Source organism: Rhinolophus sinicus, chromosome X (assembly GCF_036562045.2).
Source record: "Rhinolophus sinicus isolate RSC01 chromosome X, ASM3656204v1, whole genome shotgun sequence".
Lineage (NCBI taxonomy): Eukaryota > Metazoa > Chordata > Mammalia > Chiroptera > Rhinolophidae > Rhinolophus > Rhinolophus sinicus.
The window spans coordinates 6,716,630-6,733,815 of NC_133768.1; the positions used below are offsets into that span (position 1 = coordinate 6,716,630).

General features: G+C 53.2%; 1 long non-coding RNA gene across 1 annotated transcript; it reads right to left on the reverse strand.

Annotated features, from left to right (window-relative positions):
- Positions 1-3,005: 3,005 nt before the first annotated feature.
- On the reverse strand, positions 3,006-5,479 carry LOC141569667 (uncharacterized). The gene is made up of 3 exons (XR_012493403.1): positions 5,005-5,479; positions 4,241-4,695; positions 3,006-3,723 (listed from the first exon to the last, which is right to left on the reverse strand). It is a non-coding gene; the product is annotated as an uncharacterized LOC141569667 (long non-coding RNA).
- Between the last annotated feature and the right edge of the window lie 11,707 nt (positions 5,480-17,186).

The window sequence follows — 17,186 nt, forward strand, 5'->3', positions numbered from 1 at the left end:
GGCTTTGGCCAGCTCCTGGGAGGCCGCCTCTGAGCCCTTGGACGTCCTGCCTTCTAAGAATGTCTTTGTTCTCCTGGGACTTTGGGTTGTGCCACGATGTGATGGGCGGTGGGACCTTGGGTCGTCCCATATCTAGACCTCTGGAGGGGCTTTTGACGACAAACTCAGGTGAGCCAGGCGGGCACGCCATGCTGTGCGAATGGCCCCAATACAAAGCCTGGGTGCCAAGGCTTGGGTAACTTTCCTGGGCAGCAAACCTCCACGCATGTGGTCACACACCACTGCTGGGGACGTAAGTCCATGCAAGTCCATGGGGACAGGACACCTACAACCCCACTCACGCCCCGTCTCTCCTGGACCCTGTCCCCTGCACGTCTGCCGTTGCTCATTCTTATCTGTATGCGTTCACTGTACTAAACCAGAACCGACGGTCTGATAGCTTTTTGGAGTCCTGACAGTCCTTCTACTGAGGCATTAAAACAGAGAGTGGTCATCAAGGTTGCTCGGTTCCTGGGGGCCCTGCCTTGGGGGGAGCAGGGAGGAAGGAGCAGGAGAAATGGGAGCCCAGGTCATCCACAGAGACACAAACACACACAATACCACTCTGGAACTTTGCCGACATGCACGACGCCGTCACGTTTCTGCTTTCTCTTTCTAGAAGTTGGAATTTTTACTGACGTGACAAGCCTTAACCTTTGTTGTACTTTCTGATAAAATGTGAAAGTGTCCCACAATACACCCCAGTGTTCCAAGAACTCACGATGAAGGCAAAGTGAAACCGTTCCCTACAGCTCTGGCCCTGCCCGCCTCTGTCACCCCAGCTAGGTGGCTGTCACAGGTTGGAGGTCCCCCAGGGCCTGCTGGCACGTCACCATGGCTGGAACCGCTGGATGACAGGGAAGCCAGTGCCCATTTGTCACTCGTTAGTGCCTGGAAGTGCAAGCAGGGATCTGGAGACGATTTGCGTCCCCGTTAGGCTGTGCCTCGTTTCCAGACTGTCAACTCCACTGACTGGTCTCCCCTTCCATCTGTGGGATAAAGTGCGTGAGGAAAATGCTTAGGAGAAAGATCCAGACCTCCTAAATGATCTCCTTCCTTTGAGAAGAAACATAAAGACAGTCTCCAAAGCAGACTTAAAAAAAAAAATCAGATTTAAAAAAAAATCTATAAAGCAGATTAAAAAAAAATGCACCCATGGTGACGAAGGGATGGTGATAATGGATAATGGATTGATTAATGGATGGATGGACGGCAAAGGGCATCTGATTAACCTGTGTGAAATCCAAGCACACGTTACTCCATATCATTTTGATTTCAAAAATATTTTAAACGTCAATTTGAAAAAATGAAACATCATCGTCTTTTTTTTTTTTTTTTCCTGATGAGAAAATATTTATGTCTTTCTATGTGTGTCAGATTCGGAGGAAAAACAGGATGAACATTTCATTTTGTTTCTTTTTTCTTTTTTTTTCCAGGACGTCCTGAGTGAGGGGACGGGTGTCCATTCATCACCAACATAGAGAAAAGTCGGCAGGACATTTATGGAATGTCACGCACCCTGAGGCTAGAAATCTTTTCCAAAGCTGGCTATTCCTGTGCGAGTTGGGAGCAGCAAACTGGAAAGCAATTCCATTCACAGAAAGATTGAGGAGCTCGGCGTCTGTGCTGTGTCCATGTTGCCCTGGCCTGTCCTCGCTGCAGCAGGTCCCCTGACACGGATGGCTCCATAGGGACATGGGGGCCATGCCTGGGCCGGCAGCCAGCTCCACCCCAAGGCCACGTCCCCCAGGACAGCACCGGGAGCTGCTCCCGAGTGTGTGCACGGCGGGCAGCCTCTCGGGGGCAGAGTTCTAAGTGGCCTCCTTGTCTGCAAGTGTGCAATGCCCCTCAGTTACACACGGAGCCGCACATGAGGCCATGAGCACAGCGCCCGTGAGGAGGCATGTTGTCTCCTTTCCCACTTTCAGCTCACCTCCCTGCAGGATGAAAATCTGCTTCCTGTGCTTCAATGGGAAACCTTCACACAGGAGCCCTTTTGGCCCCCACCCTGTGCTCCCCGGGCCAGAGGATCTCAGCTGGGGAGGTCCTGCCCCCAGGGGGACATCTCTGGTTGTCACACTGGGGAGGGGGTGCTCCTGGCATCTGCTGGGTGGAGACCAGGGACACAGCTCAGTGTCCTGCAGGGCCCAGGACGCCCCTGCTGAGAATGGCCCGCCCCAGACGTCTGTGGTTCTAAGGAGAAGCCCTTGCCCTGGGTGCCTGGTGACGATACGTGTTTGCCCTTTGTGCCAATGGCCACTCAGTGCCCCGACGTCACACCCTTTCTCCCTCCCCGGAGTCTCCTCAGCAGGAGAAATGAGAGACATGCTTGTTACTCTTCCCCTGAAGGTGGAGGTGGAGGGCGGCGGCCGAGCAGAAGCAGGACGTCAGCCAGCTTTCGGGGGGAGACTGCAGCCCTGGCGACTGGGCCATCCCTTTTCCCAGAATTAGGAGCTGTCAAGAGACAGCATTTCCAAAGCATGTGTGTGGGCAGCATTTCTCAACTTCCTGCCCGCGAGTCTGGCTGGCACTTCCTGGGGTGTGGCCACCCCATCCCCTCAGTGCCAAGAGGGACCAGGTTAAGGGGCACGTTTGTGGGGACAAGGCCGGGCTGGACTTGTGATAACTCACGTGCCTGATGGATCCATGTTGTGTCCCCGTGGGTGCCGTCTGGGGCAGCTGGAGGGACACACAGCCTGTTGGTCTCCAGAAAGGTATAAAGTAGGAAAGAATGATGCTGAATTGGCCCGTTTCCTACAGAAGAAGTTGCCCCACTTTGGGTCATGACTTCCAACGTGGAGAATTAGTGTGAGACACTGAATGGTTCTGCCCCTCCCTCCCCACCCCCAATAAATATTCATGTGTAGAAGCCCTGATCCTCTAGGGTGGGGCCTTTGGGAGGGGGTTGGGGTGAGATGAGGTCATGAGGGTGGGGCCTTGTTGGAAAGTCTGCTCAGAAAGTCTGGTTGGAAGGTCTTGTTTGGAAGGATTTGTTAAAAGGTCTTATTGGAAGATCTTCCAGGCAGGATTTGTTGGAAAGTGTCATGCAGGGTCTCTGGTCCCCACATAAGAATGCAGGACAAGGTGAGGCCAAAAAGGAACACCCACGGAGCCATAGGTAGGGGAGTCACACCACTATAGTCTCACTGGCAGCTGGGTTGGAGGCACAGGGAGCAAACATCCGCCAGTACCCCAACAGGGGGTCTTCCTGCACCCCAGTCTCGCTGCTGGCCGGGTGAGACACAGGAAGTAGGACTCACAGGATTCGCAATCCACAATCCACTTGCTAACCACACTAGCGGCAATCCGCTGTCCCACAATCCGCCGTCTGCTTCTCTGCCAACCAACCACCAAGCCCCTAGCGCAGCCACGGCAGTTGTATCAGTGGCTAATGGCTCACTGGTAACAGTGGATGGCTATCTGATTACACCTGATGACCATCTACTACCCGAGCCAGCACCTTTCCAGGTGAGCCCGAGAGCCTGGAAACTGCTCTCTGGGACTCTGTCCCCACGGAAAGTCTGCTCAGAAAGTCTGGTCGGAAGGTCTCGTCGGGTGGCCATACCAGAATGACTCACGTGAAGTCTTGTCAGAGAGTCTGGTCTGAAGGTCTTGTCCGAAGGGTCCCGGGGCTGTTGGGCACCATTTGGAGGCCTCACTCCTGTGGTTTCCTGCAGGCCAGCCCTGAAGCACCATGGGGCATCTGTGAGACATTCCTCTTCCTCCCTGGGGACCCCACGCTCTCAGGCTGTGCTAAATACCTGGACTTTCCCTCCACCTGCCCCTGGCAGGCGTAAGTCCTGCCCCCTTAGCTCCCACACCTGCTTAAATGCTTCCACTGATGGGTCTCACCTGACTCTGCTCTTTAGAACCTCTCTGCCCGGGCAACTTCTTTCCTCCTCAGAAGCTCTTTGCTGAACGGGGAGGGACAGAAAGGGTTTTAGGAGCCCCAGGGACAGCTATCCACTTGTGCACTTTATCACACAGATACCCCATTTCTTCTCTCGCCATTGCTTTTCCAACTAGCCTGTGGGCTCCTGGTTCTTAACTGCCTTTATGTCTACGGAGCCCAGCAGATGGCTCAAGGTGATGTCCCGTGCTTCTAGAAAGGGGGGAGGGGGACAGACTGAAACCAACAGGGGGGCAGGGTGGGCCCTTGGCCTCCACTTCCAGGCTCAGTGAATCTTCAGTACCAAACTACCTGGCTGCCCGACGCACAGGTGGGGCAACGGAGTATAATCCTGGGTGAGACACGAACAGGTGTGGGGGACGCAGGGTACGTCCCCCTGGTGTGAAACGCCCTGGCTCCCTGCAGAGCAGTGGCCGATGGCAGAATCTTCTCTGTCCTTCGTGGTCCACTTGGGATGAAAGTGCCTGGAACAGTATAATCATCGTCACCTCTGTATGTATCATCTACAGGGTCAAGTAGATGAAAGACATCTGCTGGTTTCTCCAGCGAGAGGACGTGGCAAGGCGTTACGTCTTCTCCTGTGAAGTCTCACTTTCTGGGGAGGCTTCTTGCTCCACAGGGAGAGAGGGAGAGGTTTCCCGCATGATTGTCAAGCCAGGTCACGAATGAGCAGGTAGCACGGCTATCGGTGGCATATTGTCCCTTCTCTTTGTCCTGGGGACTCCCTCGTGTATTTCATGATTGTCCTTTGATGGTGAAAAACAATGACAGAAAGTATCAAGTCAGCGGACATAAGATCTGGTCTGAAAAAAGGCAAGATGCTTGTTTCTCACCTTCCACCCCACTGTAGAGAAAGAACCAAAAAGTCCTAGCAAAAGTCAAACGAACAAGCAAAGAAAGAGACTTTCCAGGGAAGGCCGCGTTCGAATCACGTGGGATAAGGTCCCCGACCCAGGCAGGGGCCCCCACGAGCCCCCCTGTCGGACATCAGGAAACAAAACCAAATTCTACAGCTCACTGTCCACAATACCCCACGGAAAAGGTAATGTCATTACCTGCAGCTGGAGGTGAAAATCCTGACCGGTGAGACCTGAACCCATCTCGGGGTTCTCTCTGACCTCCTGTTCCCCAGACCTGCAGGGAACACTCCTGGGGCTGAGAAGACGACCAGCTGGCCTGCATGCAGCTCTGAGGTGTCACCATGCCAAGGACTTCTGCATCTGGTCGCCTCCCCCAGTGGACCTCTGCCTGCTTCTGAAGACTGACAGGTCCCACTTTCCTGCCCCTCCCCCCCATTCTGCCCAACTCACGCTTTCAGTGTCTCTTCTGGGCGGAGAGCCCCGCACAGGGTTTTCAGAGGCAGCTACTGACCCCTAGTGACCAAAACTTCTATTCTAGGCGAGAGAGGAAGTAGTTGCTCTGTTCAAAGCCCCGCCCAGCAGGACCTGGGGGCGGGGCCCTCCTGTCACTCAAAACACTGTCTCTGAAGGTGAAGAGCCCCGGGACGCTTTCGTGGTCGGGCAGTGTCCTAGCTGCTCAGGCCGAGGTCCCCGTGTGGGCTGAGCTGTGTCCACCCCCACACACACACACACAAAAGTTGAAATTTGGACCCCTAGTACTGTGAATGGGACCTTGTCTGGAAATAGGGTCCGTGCAGATGTGATAAGTCACCAGGACGGCACGAGGGGACGCCCTTCACGCAGTTCACCTGTGTCCTTTTACGAAGCTAGAAATCCAGGCTCGGACGTGCGCGCCAGGCTGGTGGGTTCCCTTAACCCACAAGGACATCGGGGTTGCCCCTCAGTCGGAGGGTGGACAGCTCTGACCCCAGGGAACCTCCCTGATCCCTTCGACGTTCTCTTCGCCATCTTCCAAAACGGGAGGTCTTTGCCCGTTTTCTTATTTACCTAATAGTTGCATCTTGCGCCAAATTTCCAACCAGATCAGACGATTTCGTCCTAGGGACTCGACTGCCACCTGCTGGCCAGACCGTGTGTTCGCAGGCAAGGGGCGTTGGCGGACGTCCAGTCGATTTCTCGGTCTAGGGATTTTACCAGTTTCCCGGGGCTTTCATATTCCTTTGGGTTTTTTTCTGCCGCCTTCTAAATATGGTCATAGTGGCGTAATATGTGAATGTCCTGGGGCGGCCAGAAGAAATGACCACTGACCAGGGGCTTAAAACCACAGGAATCCAACCTCCCCCGCCCTGGAGACCAGGAGTCTGGGGGCCCCAGGGGACGGTCCCTCCTGCCCCTTCCAGCTCCTGGGGGCTCCAGGCGTCCCTGGGCTGGTGGCCGCCTCCCTCCCATCTCTGCCTCCGTCTCCACGTGGCGTCTCCTCTGTGTCTGTGTCCCTCCTCTTCTGTCTCTGATGAGGACACTGTCATTGGGTTCAGGGCCCCCTGATCCAGGACGACCTCACCTCAGATGCCTCACTCAGTCCCGTCTGCACAGACCCTGTTTCCAGATAAGGTCCTGTTCACCGTACTAGGGGTTCAAATTTTAAGATTTTTTGGGGGGTGAGTGGGGGGTGACACAATTCACCCCACACGGGGACCTCGGCCTGAGCAGCTAGGACACTGCCCCGCCACGGAAGCGTCCCGGTGCTCCTTACACCTTCAGAGACAGTGTTTTGAGTGACAGGAGGGCCCCGCCCCCAGGTCCTGCTGGGCGGGACTTAGGAGGGTCTGTCCGTCCATGCAGAGAGCAGCTACTTCCTCTCTCGCCTAGAATAGAAGTTTTGGTCACTAGGGGTCACTAGCTGCCTCTGAAAATCTCTTGCAGGGCTGCCAGGCTCTGAAGAGCCGCTGGGCCTGCACACCCTGCCTTCTAAGCGTGCAACGTCGGGGAACTCTGGAACCCATCCTTGGCAAGCAAGGGCTGTGCCAGCCTGTCCTCCAAACCCGCATTTCTTGCCACCAAGCTGACCCACCTCCTCATCACGGATGCAATGAGCGGTCCAGGCAGTTTGGGAATGGAGATCCCAGAGAGTCTCTCTCTCTGTGCGGGAGCTGCAGTGAGGTCCCAGCTGTCAGGCTGGACCAGGAAGGCATTGCAGGGCAAACGTGCTTTTCCTAGAAACCGCAAACTGCTGGAGCGGGAGGGCGTGTCAGCCAGCTGCAGAGACACAAGTAAGCCTTTTTTTTCTGGTGGCTCCAGAACCTGCTCAGTGACCTTTTTTTGTTTTTTTCAAACCAGAGATCAGTATCCTTATCTCCTGGGCTATCTCCATGTTGCTACAGCTGTGGAAAGTCCCTTCCAGCCCCAGCTGGCCTTGCTGCGTTTGCTCCTAGAAAAATCTCACCACGTAGAGACAAGTCAGGGGTACAGAAGGTGCCCAGGGCTCTTCTCGCTTTGGAGAAAGCACCCCCGGCTCTGAGATGCATAGAGATGGGCGGCAAGACCCCCGTGGCTGGGGATCTGAGAGACCCTGGGCGTGTTTGGGGGTGCCTTGGTGTCACACTGCTCAGGCAACCTTGTGTGTCATAGCGAGGATGTCACTGGGCCCCCGGCCACATTCCCACGCCCAGGAAGGGCTGGGTACCCAGCCCATGTCTGATCGCTCAGCTTTGATGTAGGGTTGTTGTCTTTCCCCCTTTTGGCTGCTCTTGAATGCTGTCCCAGGAGAAGCAGAGTTACAATGTTATGGAGAGAAAATGTTGATCCAAGCGCCCCACTGCGTTCGACTCACGGGCTGCTCCTGAGTTACTGGATTTCTGGTGATGCCCAGAATCACCCCACATCTCCATCCCTCACCTCAGAGACCTCCACTCACCCCTAATTTCCATCACTCATCCCAGGGAACCCCCATACTCACCCAAAATGTGACCCCCGGAACCCCCGTATTCACCCCAAATTTTTATCAGTCATCCTTGGGACTGTCACTCACCCCAAAATTCCATCACTCACTCCACTGACCCCTGAATCACCCCAAACTTCCATCACTGGTCCACAGTCCCTGCCCACTTCTGGCTGGGAAGGATGGAACTCTTGGTGGGGGAGGGGCCGGCGGCGGTGAAGCTGTGTGGTGGCATCAGTCAACTCAGTGCTGGTCACAGTGTCCTTCAGATGCCCTGTCCATCTCAGACCCAGGGGTCTCTGCTTGACAGGCGTCTCCCGGTCGCAGGGTGTACTCCAAGGCTCCCCCACACCCACGGGCGCTGGGATAAAGACAGCTGCTGATGGCCCCTCTGGGTGGGAAAATCATGCTGTGTTTCCCATGAAATGCTGCTGTGAATTGAGTGACCACCAACCCGGAGAACGGATATCCTGGAAGACGGCCTCTGTCCTCAGCGCGTTTCCCTCCATCTCAGGAACAGTTTATGTTCTGCGGGGGTCCTGGCTCAGCATTTCATTACCTGGGGGCGGGTTAGAAATGCAGGCCCCACAGGACAGGGAACCTGCATTGTAACAGGCGTCCCTGTCTCACCCTGTGGTTCCCACGCAGGGCGGGCGGAGGGAGGGTGGCTCTGCTTGGAAGCAACATTTTCCCACATGCGTCCCCCACCTCCTGACCCTTCTTTCTTCCATTTCCTGCCCCATCTTCTTGTTAAAGTACCGTTTAGTGTTTGTTTCTTTGACACCAACTCGCAGATTAGGTTTCTGGGCCGTAGGAGGGGGTGCAAATTAGGGTTTAGGTATGCGGTTGTTTCGAGATCTTTGTCTGCGATTGTTTCAAATCTGCAGGATTTTGAGGTCTGTGAAATTCCACTGAGTTTCGGGACAAAACACCGGTGGAGAATGTCAAAAACTGCTTTGTTTGCACATTAAAAAACAACAGCAAAACAATACTAAGGGCAGGCAGAACCGGCAAACGTGTGTGTCCCTCGGCCAGACACAGGTGAACACAGCTCAGCAACACCCAAAAACTGAATTTCATTTTCCAATCGGAGTTGTTGGATTTTAATGAAATGGGGAAGTGAGCGGTAGCCCAGTGAACTGTCAATATTTCTCTCTGGGTTCCGGGCATTTTGGGCGGCTGGGGGGGTAAACTACGTAAGCAGGAATGATCCAAATAATTGCCTGAATTTTACACTTCTCTTTCTAACTGCAGGCCCAATCTTTTTTTCTTTTTCTTTTTTCAAAAAAAGAGGATAGTTTATTAGAGGCGGGAGAAGAGGTTGCAGCTCCCGAGCAGGAGGGGGTCCTCGAATGGGGGGGGTGCCCCGTGACTGAGGCAAAAGCTCTTACTTTTATACCTTCCTTTGCCTGTTTGGGGAAGGGTTGCTGTTTGAGGAAGGGAACTGGCGCCTTCTAAAGAAATTCGTCTCCCAGGTTTGCTGTGCTTGCCCATCCTAAAGGAATTAGCAAAGTAACCCACCCTTGTCTATCAGATCTGCTCCGTTTGTCAGGCCAAAATGAATTTTACGATTAACCTCAAGGCCTTGTTACATTATGTGCAGGCCCGATCCTCAAAGGCGTAGGTCAAGTTTTCACTCAGCCGTTTAGTTCCCAGTCTTGGGGTATCATTGCACAGCCCTTCAGAGTTACGGAAACTCCACAGGTGTCCGAGCTAAAGGCTCGGAATCACTTTACCCTCAGGTAATGTTTGCAACCTTCCCAGGTGCTTCAGCTTGGTTAGAAATAGGCGGGGTGTTTGTTTGTTTGTTTGTTTGTTTGTTTTAAAAGGACGTTCAGTGACTCACTGTTCTGCTGCTTCCATGCCCAGGAGGCTGGAGCGGCAGGACAGAGGCTGGCAGCCAGGCAGGGCCCAGACCATGGTGACATGGCTGTGTGTGTCTGGGGTGTGGGTGGGGGACGCAGCCGCCCAGGTTTCCGAAACAGCACGGCAACAGTTCACAGGACGGCAGCTGGATTTCAGAAAGCCCGCCACCTCCCCCACCCGGGAGGTGAAGCTCACGGTGTGGTTTCCAAGGTTACGAAGCCAGGCTCAATAAGTTAGCCTGGGGTTAGGGAGGTGGTGGGCGTTCCCCGGAGGGCCATTTCTTGGGCAAAATATCCGTTTTCAAGGTAAAGCATTTCAGTGTCAAGAGACAGACCCCCATGCACTGGTCCTGCATTTTGGGCTGTCATTTCTATCCCTTACAGACATTAACATGAAAATGTATTTCCAAGTCTGTCCCTTGATCTGTTGGGAAGAGAGACCACGGGAGCTTATCACCTCTTTTCCCTCCCTATTTGTCCTGCGAATACAATGGGCATGAACCCAGGCGGAGAACAAGTCTCCACAGCTGCCGGGAACTTGACAGAAAAGCCACGGTCGGTCGTTGGCAGGTTGGCGTCTGAGGCTGAGGGAAGCCCATGACGATGAAAGCAATAGGAAAGGACAAAATGTGGTTTTCCACCCATTTTCAAGCAGAAAACCGTTGGGTGCAGGGGGCACACCCACATTTGGAAGGGCCTGATGTGTCTGCAGTGAGGGGCACTGGGGACAGAGCCAGGAGTGCAGTTTCCAGGCTCTCGGCCTCACGTGGAAAGATGCTGGCTCAGGTAGTAAATGGCCATCAACTGTGGCTAGTTGGCCGTCAGCTGTAACCAGTGAGCCATTGGCCACTAATATAACTGCCGTGGCTGTGCTAGCAGAAAATGGGGGCTAGCAAGAAGATGATGGCTGAGCCTGCAAGCGTGGATTGCAGTTAGGACGGTGGATTGCAGGTAGCAAGTGGAGTTGGTTGGCAGAGAAGCGGACGGCGGGTTGCGGACAGTGTGGCTCCTGCTTCCTGTGTCTCCAACCCCAGCCACCAGCGAGAATATAGTGATATGACTCCCCTACCTATAGCTCCGTGGGTGTTCCTTTTTGGCCTCACCATGTCCTGCGTTCTTATGTGGGGAGCGGGACCAGAGACCCCACAGGCCGCCCTGCACGACAGGCACCTTTATGGCAGGCAACTGCTCAGATTCACTACGGAAGCACATATTTACTGGGAACTGGGGAAAAGAAAGCCCATGTGTGTGGCCCGTTTTGAAAAGCAGACAGATGTCACAACAGTGCCAGTGGCCAGGGAAGGTCCAGAACCGTGATGGACGGGTTCCCGGCCATGGACCCCTTGGGCCACAGACCAGCTTCTGGCTGCATCTTTCTTGGCTACACAGTTTGTGCCCACAGACAGGTTTATGTCAAGATGTCCCCACTGGCCCCTGGCTTTCATGTCCCATGCCAGTGACTCAGGCCATGGATGTGGGAATGTTCCTAGAAGGCCAGCAACCGCCAAGCCTGGGTGGCAGTCATCACAAGACAACGTGACACCCCCACAAACACCCCACCCCACACCCCCCCAGCCCGGCTCTCTCACAGCAGATCCCAGAGGGCCCCTGGCCACTCCGACGGCAGAAAGGGAAGTAGGACAGAGGACACGTGGGCATGGAAAGAAGCTGTGGCTGAATGTGGCTAAGCCGTATTTTCTTTTCTCCACCTTGGTGGGAAGCCCCTGCCAGGCAGGACCCTCCTCCCCACAAAGCAGGACTCCTTTGCATCCTGGGAAGGTCACCTCTACGTGATTTCAGTGATTTTTGAGAATGTAAAGGGTTTTCCCATGGCGGACAGTCTTCCTTGCAAGGTTCAGTCTTCCGCCTGGAAGCAAAGCCTGTCCCTATGGCAGGGGGAGAAAACACACATGAGAGGTTTTAGTGCCTTTTAATGGTGACAAAGCGTAGCACATACAGGGTCCGTCTTCATCGGAAGGGGCTCCGTTCAGTGGCCTTCAGCAAACACACGTTGTGGTCTAATGATCACCACCATCATCTCCAGAACCCTCTTCATCCCGTACAATGGAAAATCTGCCCCCTTAATCACATGGCCCCTTCCCGCCTCTGGGGTCCCTTCTCATCTCCTGAGTCCGTCCCCTTGCCGAGCTTCTGAAGCGTCTCTGTCCTGATGCCCTCCCACCACAGGACAGGTCACCTGTGTGCTTGGAGGGTCACTCAGGTGGCTCTCCCCATCCGTCACGTCTGTTCCCCAGGCACCTTTGGGGCCCAGTCCTACAATCGCTCTCTCTTTGCCTCTGGCTCATTGGCTCTGGCTGCTTCAGCATTTCCTCGCTGTGGCTTTACGGGGTGTAACAGTGTCCTGCTAACGCCGGGTCCACCCAGAAAATCAGGATGGGACCTTGCCTGGAAACGGGGTCTGTGCAGATGGGACTGAGTGAGGGATCTGAGGTGACATTGTCCTGGATCATGGGGGTCCTGAACCCAATGACAGTGTCCTCGTCAGAGACAGGAGAGGAGGGACACAGACACTGGCTGCGTGGCTGGTGCAGGGTGCAGCCACCCTCCTTGTGCCTTTGTGCTGAGGACCCGATGTCCTACTGCCTGGGGACATGACAGCAGCTCGGATATGTCCCTGAGGCATCGGACGCCCCGAGGATGAGTCAATGGGAGCTGACTTACCAAACGGCCACTTCTGTACCTCCAGCCACATTGTCACGCTCAAGGAAAACTACTTACAAGCCATGGAAAATGCAGCAGGCCCTGAAATGCGTGTGACTCAGTGAAAGGAGCCAGTCTGAGAAGCACACACACTGAGTCCAACTCTAGGACACTCTGTGAAACAAAACCAGGGAGACAGTGAAAGATCTCTGGTCGCCAGGGTTTGGGGGAGGGGGAGGAGAGATGAACAGGGGGGCACAGAGGACGTTTAGGGCAATGAAACCACTGTTTGACCCTGTCATGGCGGACACATGTGATCGTACACGGGTCCAAAAGCCATAGAACGTACAACCCCAGGTTGAGTTCTCCCGTTAACTATTATTAAACACTTAATAAGCATGTATCGCTGTATTAACAACGTGACGTTAATAGTACACGGATAGTAACCAATGTATTAACAATGTATCACTAGGGGTTCAGCTCTCGCAACAAGTGTAGCACACGGAAGCCAGATGTTCAAACTAGGGAAAACCCTGCGGGGAGGGAGGGGGGCCCCCAATAGGAAGTCCCTGGGCTTCAAACCTAAATCTGCTGTAAAAATAAAGTCTACACTTTTTCTTTTATTTCTTTCTTTCCTTTTTTTTTTTATTTTTTTTATTTTTATTTTTTATTTTTATTAAAGCCACGTCTGCAGATTGTTTGTACCCCCCTTCCTTATCTGCAGGAACCTCACGGAGCTGTGGCTACAATGTCTCCACAGGATCCATCACAGTTCCTCCTCGGGTCATAGCAACGGGCGCAGAATGCCACTGAGAATGTGACCATGTGACGGGGAGAGAAGGGACAACGCTTACCCAGGAATCCCTATGCTGTGCGGTGACGTTTGCTGGAGTTTCACAGCTGGTGGGCAGCTTTGGACAAAAGCCATGAATTTCAAAGATGCTCCCCTCCCCCAAGGAGAGCACCCGCCACCGGTGGTGGGGTGAGGTCTGGGGGGCGGTATTGCTGGTCGTGACCTGGGTAGAGTTACTGATATTCTCTGAACGCTGTATGCTGCCCGGTGGGCACTCGACTTTCCGGGGAATCACTTTGTAAGTTACGTAAATGTCTAACCACTGTGCTCGTCATAACATTCTGTATTGAAGGTCAACTGTAACTGAAACATTAAAAAAAAGAAAATTAAAGTGAAATTCTCATGACGAGAAGTTCACCATTTCAAAGTGTACAATGCAATGTCATCTCGTGCCTTCGCAATGCGCCCCAAACTGTCTCATCCCCCCCCAGGGAAACCCCGTCCCCATTAATAGTCACCCCGGTGCCCCCGCCCCCAGCCCCTGGCAACCACGAGTGTGCTTTCCGTCTCTACGGATTGTGCGTATTCTGGACATTTCATGTAAGTGAGATTCTGCCATATGTGTTCTTTGGCGTCCGACGTCTCTCCCCGAGCGTTATGTCCTCAAGGTTCGTCCACGCTGTCGCAAGGGTCAGCCCCTCCCTCTGTTTTATGGACAAACTTACCTTTTTTGGCGGTCTCCGTGCCTGAGAAGGGAGGGGTCCTTGCCAAGAAAGCACAGGGGTCCAGGTCCTCTCAGACTGTCTGGTTCATCCTCTATCCCCCCGGAAACCATCCATTCCTTTGGGAAGCAGAGAAAAGGCCCCACAGAGACAGAGCACTGTCTGGACAACGCCTGCACGCGAACGAGCTGGTCTCCCCTTCTGTTCCACAGCTCCGCAGACGGCACTTGGTGCGGCGGAAACTCGCCGGCCACGGGTGCCCTCAAAGACCCCCGAGGTCAGGGCTGGGAGATGCCAGGAAAACCGTGCGACCCACGTAAACTGAGACGGTCGCCCATCATCCTACACAAGGCTCAGAATCCCAAATCGACACAGAATCCCAGAGAAAAGATCCTGCACCTCCCTGGTCACCCTTCCATGCCCAGAACTCCTCCTCAGATACGAATATTTCACCCTTCAGGCTTAGAGCTGGGTCAGGGACCAACATATGCCTCGCCAAAATATGGCACTTTGGTATCAAAATTATTTTAAGCTGAGGACATTTGGGCCTCAACAAATGCAGAACAAAAGGCTTCTGGGAGCTTCCCTTCTCTGACCAAAAGTAGCGACTTCTGGGAAACAAGGCCCCATAAATTCCTCTTCAGGGCGATGTGCTCCCAGAATTTGGAAGACAGTAAGACCCTCCCCAAATTCTTTGTCTAGGGGTGTTTATGGCCCTGATGCCGATGGAAAGACCCCTCATTTCTGTGTAGACAAACATCACCACAGACTTTCTTATCTCCTGCTTGTTCTCAGAAAATCCACTTCTCTTTCCAAAAAGTCCTTTGTTTTCCCCTGAGTGTCCTGTCCTCACCTCCAATTAAGTACATAAACCTCACATTCTAATCATGGCCTTGAGTTTCCTCAGTGTGTCTGTGTGCTGCACATGTAAACTCTGCTTTCCCCTTACTATTGAGCTGTCAATTTAATTTACAGGCCCCAGGCACAGAACCTAAGAGGATAGAGAAAGAAGGTTTTTTTTTTGTTTTCGTGTTTTTGTTTCCTTGTTCTCCTACAGTTTCATCTTCCTCCACTTGGAGCTGTTCATGCCTGTAAGCATCAATGCTCTTCTTTAGTCCGGAAATCTGTAGAAGCCTGTGCTCCCTTTCTTGTATTTCTGTTCTCCTTGTGAATGAAGTCTATGGAGGGTGGCCTGCCACCTTGAATCTGAGGGCATATTGCCAAGAGAGTGATCAGGCTGCTGAAGGGTCTGGAGCTCATGAAAGAATGACATGCGAATAACTTGGAAAACAGGGCTGTGTTTGCCATCCTCAGTTATCTGAAAAAGGGTCATAAGAAGACAGAGGACAGGCTGGGCTTTTCTGTCCATGGCAGCCATTTGGAAATGAGATGGGCTGTTCTGTCCACAACAAGCTTGTTGCCCTGTGGAAGATTTAGGATGACCCCTGCATGAGTCTCCCGGGGTGGCCATAAGAACGCACTACAGACTGGGTGGCTTAAAAAATAGAATTTTTTTGTCTCTCGGTTCTGGAGGCCAGAAGTCCCCAGTCAAAGTGTTGGCTGGGCTGGTTCCTTTTGAGGGCTGAGAGGGTGAATGTCGTCCGTGCCCTCTCTCCTAGCCCTGGGACCCTCAGTTGTCTCTTTGCGTGTCGATGGCCACCCTCTCTGTGTGTCTTCACGTGACCTTCCACCAGCTGGAGTGTTGGAGTGCCCCAGTTCCCCTTTTTGTGATGACTCAGTCACATTACATCAGGGCCCACTCAAAGGACTTGATTTTTGTAGGGTCATCCGCAAAGACACTAACCAAATAAGGTCACGGTCAGAGGACTTGGGGTGAGGACTTCAGCGTCTTACTTTAGGGGGGAAATTCAGCACAAAATGCCTGTCAGGGATCTTCCAAAACCAAGAATAAATTATTCTTCCATGATTGCACCCACCTATCCAACCATCCATCATCCATTCAACCATCCACCTATTTAGAATCCATCCATCCATCCATTTCCTTTGCTCTGTGATGCCGGCATTGTAACCATGTCTGTGCCCCACGCCAGGGTCTGTCCTGGTGGGTCCCCAGAGAGAGAGGCAGCAGGCATAGCTCTTACGTGAGCACATTGGACAAACCTCCCTTCTGCTGGCTCATGACACGTACGACCCCTGTGTCCCCTCATTCACCCTCTGAGCCAAATTCTCCTGCAACCAAAAGGTTCCAGATCACAGCCTGCACCCTGGCCCACCTTCAAATCTCCACCCAAATAGGTGGAATAGCAAAGGGTCTCACCCAGTGTCCCCGGCTGTGAAAATGCTGCCGGACTGTATTTGTACCTTCAAGGGCTTTCCGCTCTGCTGGGCGGGGAAATCCTTCTGTTATGTAATGGCTCCCAAGGACGGGCTTTTGCTCAGAGATGGGTCTGATAACCAACCACACTGCTCACGACACTCAGCTGCCCCCCAGCTGCCTCTTCACGATGACACCCAGCTCCTCGAGCAGATTGAGAAACGGAACCTTCCAGACTCAAGATAAGCAATCACTTGACAGCGTTGTCTCTGACACAGTTCAACACAGACGGAGCTTGACATTTAAAGCGGCTCAACGCTGGCGACTCTCTAGAGGTATTGTCATGGCGACGAAAGCATCTCCTCTCCAGGAACCACGAGCATTGCTCTCTTTCGGAAATAACACTGAACGCCATTCAAAGGAGATTGCTCTTGCGGAGAAATCAATACGGGTGTGGATTCTGGACAGCAACTCCCAAGGAGAAGTGAGGTCCAGTTTCTCTCCTCTTGAGTCTGGGCTTTGGTCAGTGAAAGGTGGTGGAAGTGACAGTATGTGAACAGGCCATCTAGAACCTTCTGCCTCAATCAAGCCTCCAGTTGCCATCAGCCCCACCTGATACCCAGTGGAGCAAGTGAATTCCACAAACAAGATAACAAAAGGCTGCTGTTCATTTTATGCCCCGAAGGTTTAGGGCGATTTGTTACCCGTCAACAGAGAACCCAACTGACATTCAGGATTAGTAAAAACTGAGACGCGGAGCACGTACGAGAAGCCGTGACATTTTTAGCGAGGTTCGGGCCCCTACGTTACAAATTCCGTCTTTTTTCTTTTTTCTTTTCTTTTTTCTTTTCTTCTTGCTGACTCATTGCACATGCCTGGGATTGTGAAATGTAAACAGCCCCACTAATTTGTGGTTTTGAGTGGAGATGAGCAAGACGAAGAGGTAAAACGGATGGTTATGTGTCATGCCTGTGAGAGATGACAATAGCCTTCTCCGTTCACGGGGACTCTGTGTTCATTGTGGAGCCCAGAGGGGAGGGAACGCCTGCCTGCCCGAGCCCCCCAGGTTGCTGCCACGTACAGGGGAGGGCACGCAGTGTGACAGCACCTTTGGCCGTTCATC